Consider the following 13,692-nt stretch of genomic DNA (forward strand, 5'->3'; position numbering starts at 1 on the left):
TTATAGTTTCTTATTGATTGCAAACATGACAAACTAAATTAATTCGAATTGCATCACTGCATAAAACGGGGTCGACTAAAAATCAATTTTTTATTTTTTTCAGCGAATTTAGGAAAAAAAACCTACAATTTTTAAGAATATAAAATCAAAAAAAAAAAAAAGAAGATATGTGATCTCTAAATATTTTTTTATGCGTTTTTATGATTTTTACGGTTTTTTAAGGTTTTTTTTTGTTTTCCATATAACATTCCATATATATATATATATATATATATATATATATATATATATATATATATATATATATATATATATACACACACACACACACATATATATATATATATATATATATATATATATATATATATATATCGTGTTCTCAACCTTTTAGGTGTTCTCTTTTGATCTACTCATATATATATATATATATATATATATATATATATATATATATATATATATATATATATATATATAATAAATGCTTCTTTATCTTTTCTTGCCCCATGTGTTGTCCACTTATGGATTGTGGGATGTTAGCCCCTGTAGTCTGTGTTGTTGAGATCATGGTGGTTGTTGTTACTCTGATATTTCCCATATGGCTTTCAGGAATGTTTTATACAGAGCTAGGTTGTTTTGGCTATGTACGCCTTCGTTAAGTTGTTGTGAGGAGTCTTCGGAAAACAACATGACTGAAAATTAGATTGGTTGCACCCACATGACATTGGTTAGCGATGGGACTAATAACCATCCAAGATTTTTTAGCTTTTTTTTCTTATTGTGATGAATTTAATTAAAGTTGGATTCGGGTATGGAAAGATGCTTCGTGGTCTGTGGCTTTTAAAATGAATGCATATGAACTTTATGTTATAGGAGCGTTGCAATTGCAACCACAACCGACTACTAATGGTGATTTGTTGCTCAATACTTATTTTCAACGGCTCTATATTTTTAATCCCAAGACGGGGTGCCATCAAGAGTAGTCGACTTCAATGCTGCTTCAACTTTATGTCAGTGTGTCAAAACCCTTCATTTGTTAGTCATGAGGGAAACTATTTGTGAAACGGAAGAACTATGAAGAAAACATAAAATTACATTTTGATTTTCGACACATTTTAATTACGATTTTGGTCACATTGATATAAAAGAGATTATTTTTCTTTTTTTTTAAAATAAAGAAACAAATATGTAATTTCCCACTTATTTCCCAATAAAATTAGATCTTATTGAGGCTAAAGTTGTTGATGATCATGATCCAAAGGTAACAAAATTTTGTTGACTTTTGTTTATAATAATGTTTTTTCATCATCTTTATCTTTATTCCAAGGTTGTAAAGATGAAAATTTTATAAAACATAAAAAATATATTTCATAAACTAGTACACCATTTTTTAAAAATTAAATAATTTACAACATTAAAAATACATTTCCAAAACATCATTTAAAAATAACTAATTCAAAAGAGGTTTCTTGGGTGAACTTACCTGGTAAGTTCCTCAGCTAAATGAGATGTTTGGTTTAAAATCAAAGAGTGGAAAGTGTAACATGCAATACGATATTTTAAATTCATTGTGGCTTTCAGGATTGTTATACCTAGAGCAGAAGTCGTGGCAGAACAAGAACATGGCTATCTGCATGTTCGACATTGGCTCGTGGTGGATTTAAAATGTTCGAGCTAGGCTCGGGCTCGACTTGTCTGTGAGACCTGCCTAAGAGCTCGGCTTAGCTAATAGTCAAATATCAAGCTCATTTGTGTTTTTAAGCTTGATAAAAAGTTTGTTTATCATTATTTGATATTTAATATTTAATTATTAGTTATAAATTAATACATAAAATTAAAATTAAAACTTATATTACATAAGTATGCATTGGCTTGTTTAGGCTCGCGAGCCTAATCGAGTTCGAAAGATGAAACTTGGGCTCGAGCTCGTTTAATAAATGAGGCTTAAAACTAAGCTCGAACTCGTTTAATTCGACTCGATTTGAGCTTTTAACGAGTTAATCCCAAATAGCTCATTAGTAGCAAATGTCATATACGGGTGAAAATGTGAATTTCCATCAAGGAAAACAATCACATAAAATAAAATAAGTATTCTCACAAGTACCGGTTTTTTGTTCTAGACTCTGTTTTAGGATCGGACTAGTCCACTTACAAAACTTTATTACTTTCTTAGGCTTGTGTTTTTATGATCGGTTTAAGATGATTTCATGAACATTTGTAGTTTGGGTTAATAAGATAGAAAGGTAACGTAGTTTAGGGTCAGTACACATTAAGGTAACAATATTTTTTTCATATACATTTGTCAATTGAACTTGTTTAACATGTACTTATTAAGGTGATATAACCGATGATCATAGTTTTTTTCTGATTTGGTATATTACGTGGCATTATGTTGTATTACGTGGCATTAAATGAAGTTACTTAGCATTTTTGACACATTATATGAATGGTAATTGGAATTAGGGCTCATAAACAAAAAAAACCCACCACTTTCATTCCTTCGTTCAGTCGTTCCCCTTTCTCTTCATTCTCAATGTCGAACCTTTGCAATTGAAATCAATTTATGTTTCTTCGTCTGTAATGACGAAGGGATCATCCCTCATCATGGATATCCACTATAATGGTGTATTTTCCCCCAACCCCCTTGTATATTTCGACCCAGACATTGCATTTGTACAAGATGTCGACTTCAACGCTATGGTATTTTTAGATTTCATTACACTCACACCCACAAACTTAATAACCGGTCCATACGGTGTGTCTTCCTTGGATATCCAGCCAATTACCGAGGCTACCGCTGCCTTGACCCCGATACCAGGAAAATCCATCTTTCTCACCATGTCACCTTCGATGAATCCGTTTTTCCCATCTCCACTCTCTCCAAAACTCCTTCCCATGATTACCAATTCCTTCGCCAAGACACAAATCTTTCATCCACATACAAACATTTCTCCACCCATCCACCCCTATTTCCCCAACACCAACCCACCAAAACACTACTTTTCCTTCTCCATCGCCCCCACCTCCATCAACCTCAACCAATAACCACGATCATAACCCGCAAACACCACCAATTCTGCCTCACCCAATGACAACTAGATCTCGTGTTGGAATCACCAAACCAATTCAACGTCTTAACCTTCACACCACTACTCTTTCTCCCATCCCGAAAAACCCTCAACTTGCCCTTCTCGACCCTCACTGGAATAAGGCCATGAACGACGAGTACAAGGACCTGTGCAATAGTAACACATGGGAACTCGTTCCCAGACCTAACGGTGCTCATATTATTAGATGCTTATGGCTCTTTCATCATAAAATCAATGCTGATGGATCTCTCTAAAGATACAAAGTTCGACTTGTGGTAAATGGGAAATCTCAACAGGTTGGCCTAGACTGTGATGGCACTTTCAGCCCTGTCGTTAAACCCACTACAATTCGCACAATCATTTCTCTTGCAGTATCTCGCTCATGGCCGATGCACCAACTCGATGTCAAAAACGATTTTCTACACGACAATCTTGCCAAAACCGTTTATATGCACCAACCTCCGGGCTTTGTGGATCACACCCGCCCTGACTTTGTTTGCAGGTTACGAAAGTCTTTATATAGGCTCATCAAGCCCCACGGGCTTGGTACCACTTCTTTGCCACATACATCACATCTCATGGTTTTAAAAGTGTTGCCACATATACTTCTCTATTTGTTTATCAGAAAGGGCAAGACACAACATACTTACTTCTATATGTCGATGATATTATACTTACGACATCTTTTGATTATTTTCTACGCAAGGTCACCGACACTCTTTCTCGCGAATTTTTCGTGACCGATTTGGGAACACTTCATCATTTTCTTGGCATTCAAGTTACACGTACCAATCAAGGTATGTTCCTTTTGTAATCTCAGTATGTTAACGTCATTCTTGATAGAGAAAAAAAAATGACAGAATGCAACCCTTTCGGCACACCGGTGGACACTTCTTCCAAACTTAGTGCTAACTGTGTTCAAACGTTCACTGATGGTACTCTTTATCGAAGCCTAGCAGGTGCTCTACAATACCTTACCTTTACGAGGTCGGATATTGCCTATTCCGTTCAACAAGTTTTCCTTTTTAAGCATGCTCCCCGAGAACCTCATTTTAATTTCCTCAAACGAATACTTTGCTATCTAAAAGGAACCGCATACCAAGGGCTTCACATTCACGCATCCTCAAACCTTCGCATCACCGCAAACTCGGACGCTGACTGTGGAGGGTCCCCCGATTCTCTTCGTTCAACATCTGGATATTGTGTGTTTCTTGGAGAAAACCTTGTCTCTTGGTCATCTAAACGGCAGCCAACGGTATCCCGCTTTAGTGTAGAAGCAGAATACAGATGTGTTGCAAATGCCACTACCAAAACAAGCTGGCTCCGCAACCTATTACTTGAACTTCACGTGCCGGTAACAAAAGCAATGATCGTATATTGTGACAACATCTCCGCTGTTTACCTCTCTAACAACCCTGTCCAACATCAACGAACAAAACATGTCGAGATTGACATTCATTTTGTACGAGAACTAATTCAAATTGGAAGAGTTTGTGTCATTCATGTACCGACCGATCATCAATATGCGGAGATCTTTACCAAAGGGTTGCCACGTCACCTCTTCAATCGTTTCAATACCAGTTTGAGCATCTGTCCTCCTCCTGCTCCAATTGCCGGGGAGTATTAGACGTATTATTTTCCCCTGTAATTTCTCTTAATTGATATTGTATTTTAGGTAGTTTGTTAGCTATTGTACCTATTTATGTATCATATCTCTTTCAATGAAAGATCGATTGATTCTACGGAATCCTTTAATCTGCATCTTCGACATTGGCTTTGGCTTTGGCAATGCACGCATTTGTTATGATGTTGAGGTTACAACTTAGATGTTAGAATTAAATTTCATCTTAATTATTGTCGTATTCAATAACTTATAAATACTCCTTATAAAATGTATTCAATGTTTTGATAAGTTTCTTAGGAACTTAGGATGGTATGGTCTAAGTTTCACATAAATTAACGCAATATATCAATATATGTATAAGGTCGGCCCATTGTTCATTTTGGTAGTCCAAAGGCGTAGAACAAAAAACAAGCTGATGGAGAAATATATGGAACAGAAAAACAGTATAATCTGATAATCACGAATTCATGATTAAAATTCCTTCTTTCTTCACTGAATCACGCCTATCAAAGTATCAATCGATCGATCGGATTTTGGCAAGATTTTCGCTCTCCTCTCCTCTCTATCCCAGTTCTCACTTCTCACTTCTCACTTCTCACTTCTCACCAAGGCCGGAACGTAATCGCTATTTCTTTTTCTGGGTTGCTCTAATTCAAATTTTTATCAAATTTACTGTTTTCAGTTTCTTAATTCTCCTACTCGAGGTAACTTCTGTTTTTGCTTTAATTGAATGATAGATAAGTTTCATGTTTGGGAAACTCTGTCTTTTGATTAAATAACATAAATCATGTTTTATTTTTCATGCGTAATTCTGATTTATGCTTTTAATTCTTAGGCTGAAACTTGAATTTCTAATGGATTGGTGAAAAACAAAGCCAGAACCTTTGATTTGGTTTTATATTAGTTTTGACTTTAGTAATTTGTTAATTTGGATTGCATGAGAAATCGACCTAGCTAGATGATGTAATTGAGAACATAACTCTTTTACTATTGAACTTTTGTGTAAATATATTACTTCTGTTGGAGTTACTCATGCTCATTAGTTTCGCAGTCAATTTTAGTTGATGAACATCTTGTACATCCATTTACATAACCATGAATATTCACAAGAATTATAAAGTTATGCAAACAGAGAAGAATTTTGATTGCAACTGATTTTTATCTTGTTGGAAAAATGCAGATGTCGGAATATCTATGCGAAGATTTGATTGTTGAAATATTTACAAGACTAGCACCGAAATCCCTCCTCCGATTTAGATCACTCTCTAAATCGTTATATACTTGTATTTCTACCCTTGGTTTTATACGCATGCACACTCTTAGATCCCAAAAAAAAATCCACTTCATTCATCTAATTAGCGATGACAAAAATGAAAAACAACAAGAATTCTTTTACACATCACATGGAGAGGAGGAGGAATTGGCATTATATTTGTGTCCCAAACGTGGATACATTGATATAACAACAGAAGTCCCGTTCCCTTCTTGCGCACCTATTGGTTCATGTAATGGAACTTTCTGTTTGTGGACTAAAAAAGGTTTGATTCTATGGAACCCTTCAATCAGGCGCAAACTAATCGTGCCTGAATTTCCTCAGAGATCTGAACCCTTTACGTTGCGAGGGATTGGGTTTGGATTCGATCCAATCAGTGATGACTACAAAGTTGTCCAGACATCAAATGTCAAAGGCAACAATTCATTTGTTTATGCTGTGAAGAGTGGCACATGGTGTGAGATTGCTTCCCCTAAACATCAAAATCAGATTCAGAGTATCCGTTACGATTCCTTTTTTTTCAATGGAGTGTTGCATTGGGTGACATATATTAATCAAAGAGAAAAGAAAACCGGATGCATTAGTTGTATACTAACATTCAATTTGAGCACTCATGTTTTTGATATGATTCCAGTGCCTATGTCCGTTCGGATTTGGGTGACATCGGGACTAACAACCATGCAAGGTTCTTTAGCTTTGATTTCTTGTAATGATGAAATTAGTGAAAGTTGGATTCGGGTATGGAGAGATGCTTCGTGGTCTGTGGTTTTTAAATTGAAAACAGATCAACTTTTTATTTTAGGTGTTTTGGAATTGCATCCGCAAGCTTTGTTGCTCAATACTTTCTCTCATGGGCTCCATGTTTATAATCTCAAGACGGGGGTGTCATCAAGAGTAGGCGACTTCAATGCTGCTTCAAGTTTATGTAACTTTTATCAGTGTGTTGAAACCCTTCATTTGTTAGACATGGGGGAGACTATTGCTGAAACGGAACTACATAACTACTATGAAAGAAAAAAAAATAACAACATTACATTTTGAATTTTGACGCATTTTAATTACCATTTTGGTATTTGTCATTGGTACAAAAGTTTTTTTTTTTTAGTGAATAAATTAACATATATGTAATTTCCTGCCTGTTTGCCAATAAAAGTGATATTATTGAGGGTAAAATTGTTGATGATTGATGATCACATCAAGCAGAATATACTTGTAAAATCCAGCCAATCAGGCACATTTTTCTCTATGTGAGTGCATTTAGAACTTCATATATGATCTGGCATTTCGTCTGAGCACCTAGGAGGCCTATGTGCTATGAGCGCATCTAAACCACTCAGCATATCATCAAAATTCAGAACCTGGAAACAAGCAAACTTGGCACGCAACTATGAATAGACTAAAATAAACCCTCAACTTCTTAAAGCATCACGTTTTACATGAGCTCGGCTCGGGCTCAACTTGTTTGTGAGACCTGCCTAAATGCGCCTGAGCTCGGCCTAGCTGACAGTTAAATATCAAGCTCATTTGTGTTTTTAAGCTTGATAAAAAGTTTGTTTATAATTATTTGATATTTACTATTTAATTATTAGTTATAAATTAATATATAAAATTAAAATTAAAACATATATAGTGTTTAAGTTTTGGACACGGTGGAATTCTACCCGATACCGGTGTTAAACGAGGCTTTTGGTCGTACCCGATTGAGTTACCGTAACCCGACACAGTAATTTCTAGAAATATTCCGATCACTAAAGTTGGGTGTTAAAATGATTTCTAAATGTATTAAGACACCCATTAAGTCATTTTAAATGTGTACTAGATAATGACTTAATTAAACGGAAGATCGGAAATCGAAATCGGAACGACGATCGGTTGCGCGAATTGTATTATGAAAGAGTTACATTAAAATGATGCGGAAATTTTCGGGTTGTTACACCTAACAAGAAATCAGAAGATGGTGCCAACACATATGCAAAAAACGAAGAAGTTGATGTGAAACTAATGTATCCCGTCCATGATCCAAACCAAAATTGGAAGAAGATGGTTCCTATACTAGGTATGAAGTTTTTTGACCCCGATGAACTTAAATGTTTATTGGGTAATTATGTTGTTAGACATGGATATAGTTTATGGTATGAAAAAAGTGATAAGAACAGGTTGTTAGCTAAATGTAGCAAAGGTACAACACATAAATGTCCATTTAGACTCTAGGCCACTTGGATGAAGGACAAACATTCTTTTCAAATTAAGTCACTGAAAGATGATCACAATTGCTCCAAGGCATTCAAACTTGGAGCAATTGAGAATTATAGGTGGATTGGGAAGCATTTTGTTAATGAAATATTAAAAAGACCAAAAATGAGCTTAAGAAAAATGAAAGCTAAAATTTCCAAAATATTTAATATTAATGTTAGTTTAAGGCAGTGTAGAAATGCAAGAAGGTTTTCATTGATTAAGATTAAAGGTACTTTGGTTGAGCATTATGGAAGGTTGTAGCATTATGGTGAGGAGATTATGAGGTCTAACCTAGGGTTTATGGTAAGAATACATTCTTAATTCAATTAAGACATAATTAAGCAATTAAGCATAAAACACATAATTTTCAGATAATACATTCTTATTATTTCAAAATGGGTTACAAAGGTTAACCTGACTATTACATTGCTAATAATGACAAGCCCAGAAACACATGCGTTACAATAACCTTGTTCCCACGCAACGATATGAGAACCAAGTCTACCAGGTAACGCTGGTTGTACAACCTCAAAACTCAATCTTTGAAAACCTCCAATGCTCGTACTAATCGGTCGTCTGCAATCTCGACCTCTAGAGGGCAAGCCAACATGCCCGAAGACTGATAAAACCTCTTGCTAAGAGCAAGAGAAACAAACGATTGGGTAGCCCCCGAATCAAATAATCTCATCCTAATCTCATCCTAGGCTTACCCTAGGGTAATCTCCGACCTACTCTCAAACACCAGCTGCATAAAAAGTTCTTGCCATCTTTCCCTAATTAGCTTGCCAATACAATTACATATTACCTACACCAGAAGACCCTAACCATAATTCCTCTCAGTGTTTTTTGCTCATCTTTGGTGGTTTTGGTGCCCTTTGAAGGAATTAGAATGAGCTTTTGGTGCAAGGATCAAGCTAGCAACATCTTCTCATCTTTTATTTCACCTTTTGGACGATTTGTAATGATTCAAGCTTCCACTTTTTTGGTTTATTCTCTTAGATTTAAGTTATTTACTCCATTTTGGTTCATGGTTTTGATTTGAATCAATGGATGGAATAAATTTGGCAACTTTATTAACCTCCTGAGCACTTAGAGCATCATATCTTCTCTTAGATTTAAGTTGGGTTGGGCCCATTGTTATGCACGTTAGGTGGGCACATTTGCATGTTCGGTTGGGCCCATTGTTATACATGTTGGGTTGGGCCCATTTGCATGTTGGGTTGGGTCCTTTTTTATGTTGGGTTGGGACTATTTGTATGTTATGTTTGGCCCATTTATATATGGGGTTGGGCCTGTTATGATGGTTTGGGCCCAATGAGCAGGCTGGAACCATTGATGTGTATGGCATGTGGTATTTTGGGCAACTCACTAAGCTTTGTCCTTATAGTTTGTGGCTTAAACATTTTTAGGTACTTCTAGTTCTAGAGGGAAGGGCCCGACTTGACTGCACCTCATCCCCAGATAGATTTTTTCCGTACTAATTATTAATATTTTACTCTGATGTTTGAAAAATACAATTTACTTTGATTGGTTTTGGAACAAATGTTTGTATGGATTTAATGATTTAAAAATGAAAATTTTACAAATATTTTCGGAAAGTTACAAACTCATGTACTGTTGATATATGGTCCACTAGCATGGCCTAGACTACTCCAGCGTGCCAGCCTGGCCTGGCGCGCTCCTGCCAGCCCTGCCTGGCGTTCACTTGCTAGCCTTGCTGGGGACTCCATTGCCAACCTTGTTGGGGACTCTCTCGCCGGCCCAGCCTGGCATTCCCTTGCCAGCCTTACTGGGGACTCTCCCGCTGGCCCAACCTGGCACTCCCTTGTCAACCTCTCCTGGTGCGCGCCCGTCAGCCTTGCCTAAGGCGTGCCCACCAGCCTCACCCGGTGCCTCCGAGCTGCCTTGCCCGGCTCCTTGCTAGCTGGGCCTGAATTGGGCTGGCCCAAGGCCTGACCCAATTCCCCTTGACCTAGTTGTCCCCTATAAATAGAATAGTGACTCCTCCATGAAGGTGGACATTTCCCTTGGACTCTTCCCCCATGGTTCAGCCACTACACTATACTTCGGTCGGGTGGCTCAGCTGCCACCCGCCGTCATCAGCCACCATACACCACCACCAGCACCAAGATGGTTCTCTTCAGCTATTGAGAACCATCTCAGATATACTAGATAATCTAACTTAATCGTTAGAGTCTGCTCCCAGGACACAGTCCATAGGATGGCTCTAACGCATCTCTGTGATTGTGATATCCAGATCTTCAATGCAGCAGAAGACCAACAAAATCGTCGGAGGTCGTTGTCGCATCATTTGGCGCCATCCCGGATTCGAGCAAGTAGCAGAAGCCTCAGTTGGCCTCCAGCTCGATTTTGCCCAGATTTGTTCAGATCTGATGTGTTTTCATCTAAGATTTGTTCATTTTTATCCATCATTTGTTCAGATCCGTTTGGATCTTGCCAAGATCTTTTCAGATCTGTTTAACTATTGTTTAGATCTCTTGATATGTTCACTTTTTTCGTTCAGATCTTTAGATCTGTTGAGGTTTTTGCTCAGATCGTTAGATCTACTTCGTTTTTGCTCAGATATCTAGATATGCCTTGTTTTAGTTTATTTGAGCAATTCTCAAGTTAAATGATCTTATCAGATCCATCTTTTGGTTTATATTTTGATAGATTATTCAGAAAATTGGGGAGAAAAGAGGTTTTTATGAGTTTTTTTCCCTATCTTTGTTCACATTTTCGAGTTTTATTCGGCAAGTGGAAGAACAAACAGTATTTTGCAAGTCTTGCCTCTTTTGCTTGCTCATTTTCAAGAAAATTGGTTTTTGTTTCTTGATTTCTCATGTACAATTTCATTCAAGTTGTTTATTTGGTGCTTCCTTTAGAAGCTAAGAGATGGAAAACAAAAGATGTTCAGATCTGTTAAGCGAGCTGAAGATTAAGAAGGTTTAGTGAGGAAAAAACTTTGTTAGATCCATTTCGTGTTTAGTTTAGATCTATGGATCTACATGATTCTCTTCACTCAAATACTCCATAAATCTGCAAAAACTTTCTTATATTTGTTTTTGTTTATATTTTGGGGGTTTGTTTCAGAAGAAAAGAAGTTTTATGAGTTCTTACTCATATTTTTCAGTTCAGTTCATAAAGTCAGGAGATAAAATCGAGTTTTTACACCACTTTTTGTTCCTATTTTTGGTGCTTTTTCTTTAGAAGTTTAGAGAAAAGACACGAAATTTTTTCCAGATATGTTCTTGCTCACATCTTGAGAAGATAAGAAAGCTTATGGGAAGAAAACCCTATCAACTTCGTTTTTGTTTTGGTGTCTTTCCAGCAAGTTTGATCAGAAAAGAAATTTTGTTGTTTATTTAGTGTTTTCTTCAAAGCTTAGAGAAGGAAAACGAATATTTTTTCTAGATCTACTCTTTGCTCATATCTTGATGGCTTGTTGAGCAAGCTGAAAAGAAAAAGAAGTTTTATGAGCAACATCCCACCTCTGATCCGTTTTTTCACTTTTAATGCGGGATTTGTCCACCAAGTGGGGAGAAAAGAAGTTTTTAAAAGTTTTATTTCATGTTCAGTTTACATATTATCAAAAATCGTTTTTAGCTATGATTAAGGCTGTAAATGAACCGAACGTATACGAACGGGGGCTTGTTCATGTTTGTCAATTAAGTAAGCCAAACAATTGAATGAACACGAACGGATAAACGAACGAGTTTTCTTGTTCATGTTCGTTCGTTTAACAAATTACATTGTTCATGTTCGTTCGTTTATGTTTGTGAACGCATAAATCGTTGTGTAGTTGTATTTCTAGCCCCGATACAATTTTTTTGTTAGTTCCTTAGGTCCATCTTTTTATGACTGGTTTAAGGTGATTTCATGAGCATTTTTAGTTTTTGACTCTTTTGGCCATATGTAATTTATATGTACGTACGTGGTGAAGGCCAACGCCAGGTCCTTTCTTCAATATCTTCCCAAAAAGTTTGGTATTTTGAAAGCCACAAGACCATAGTTTCGTAAACCTCATTAATAACATTGTTGAAAAACGTTCCCTTCTTGCTTTTGGGAGCAAGTTCCTACATAGCCAATTGTTACAGAAGCTGTCGCTGACGACAATAAATTTACGTGAACAAACACGACAATAAATTTATGTAAACAAACATGAATACATGATTGATTCTTCAGTTTGTATTAAATAATTTTAGTTTTGCTTTCTTGGATTTCTTAATGTTCATCATTTGCTTGGTTCATATGATTTCTGGGCTCGATACATTTAAGGTTGGTCTGTTGATTTCAAAGACCCAGTGTGAAATTAAAATTAACCTCTAAATATTTTTATATAATAAAAATCGTTAATACTACGATAAGTCGATAATTGTTATAAAATTAATCAAAACAAGATTTGTCTCTATTCCATCACTGATCTGTCGCCAATACTAATGTACATAAAAGAATTTTGGCCCCTAAACGACATTGGCCATGTACAACCGCACACATACACATGCCTACGGCCGAAGCCGGATACATGTCTATGGGAGGGGATTCAAAATATTCTTGTAATTTTGAAGCAAAGGTATTATGGTCATTTTATAATTAAAATGTTTGTAAATAACAAAAAATGATTAAAAGGTATTTTGTTTTCTTTCTAAAAAGCGTTTGGGCAAATATGATATTTTGGAAGCTTATGAAGGATATAAATAATATTTATAATTAGACAGGACAAATATAATATCTTAATGTTTATTTAGAGCATATACAAAAGTCTTCATAAAATTTTGTTGCCTTTATATTCTGTCTTTTCAACATCTTTATCTTTAGTCTGTAGTTGTCGTACGAACTCCTTCGCCGCAAAGATTTCCAAAGTATAATGGACATTATTGTCAACATGGGAGTGCCTACGCACACCTTCACGATGATGTTGAGTTTCATTTGTACAACTACTTCATGTTTAGGCGGTGTTGTAGAGGAGTCGTCAGAAAACATCATTACCGGAAAAGATAAATTAAAACTATGATGTTATCAGTTTTATCTTAATTGTTGTTGTATTCAATAATTTATGAATGCTCCGTATGAAAATTATTCAACGTTTTGATATATTTGTTATTAGGAACTTTGGATGGTGTGGTCGAACACTCTAACTTCACCTAATGCGATATATGTATAACGGTCGGCCTACTGTTCATTTTTGCGGTCCAAGTAGGGATTAGAAATGAGTTATACAACCTTGAGACTAGATAAAGCTCGGGCTAGGCATAGTTAATAATCATCCAAAATCCTCTTCTTCATCATCGTCCATTGTTCATCTTATCCCTCTTCTCCAATGAGTGGTTTTTTAATAATAATTCAAAATTGTCTACTTCAAGATCCTCATTTTTTGCCTTATAGTTTCTTATTGATTGCAAACATGACAAACTAAATTAATTCGAATTGCATCACTGCATAAAACGGGGTCGACTAAAAATCAATTT

Source organism: Lactuca saligna, chromosome 7, assembly GCF_052625555.1.
Source record: "Lactuca saligna cultivar CGN05327 chromosome 7, ASM5262555v1, whole genome shotgun sequence".
Taxonomy (NCBI): domain Eukaryota; kingdom Viridiplantae; phylum Streptophyta; class Magnoliopsida; order Asterales; family Asteraceae; genus Lactuca; species Lactuca saligna.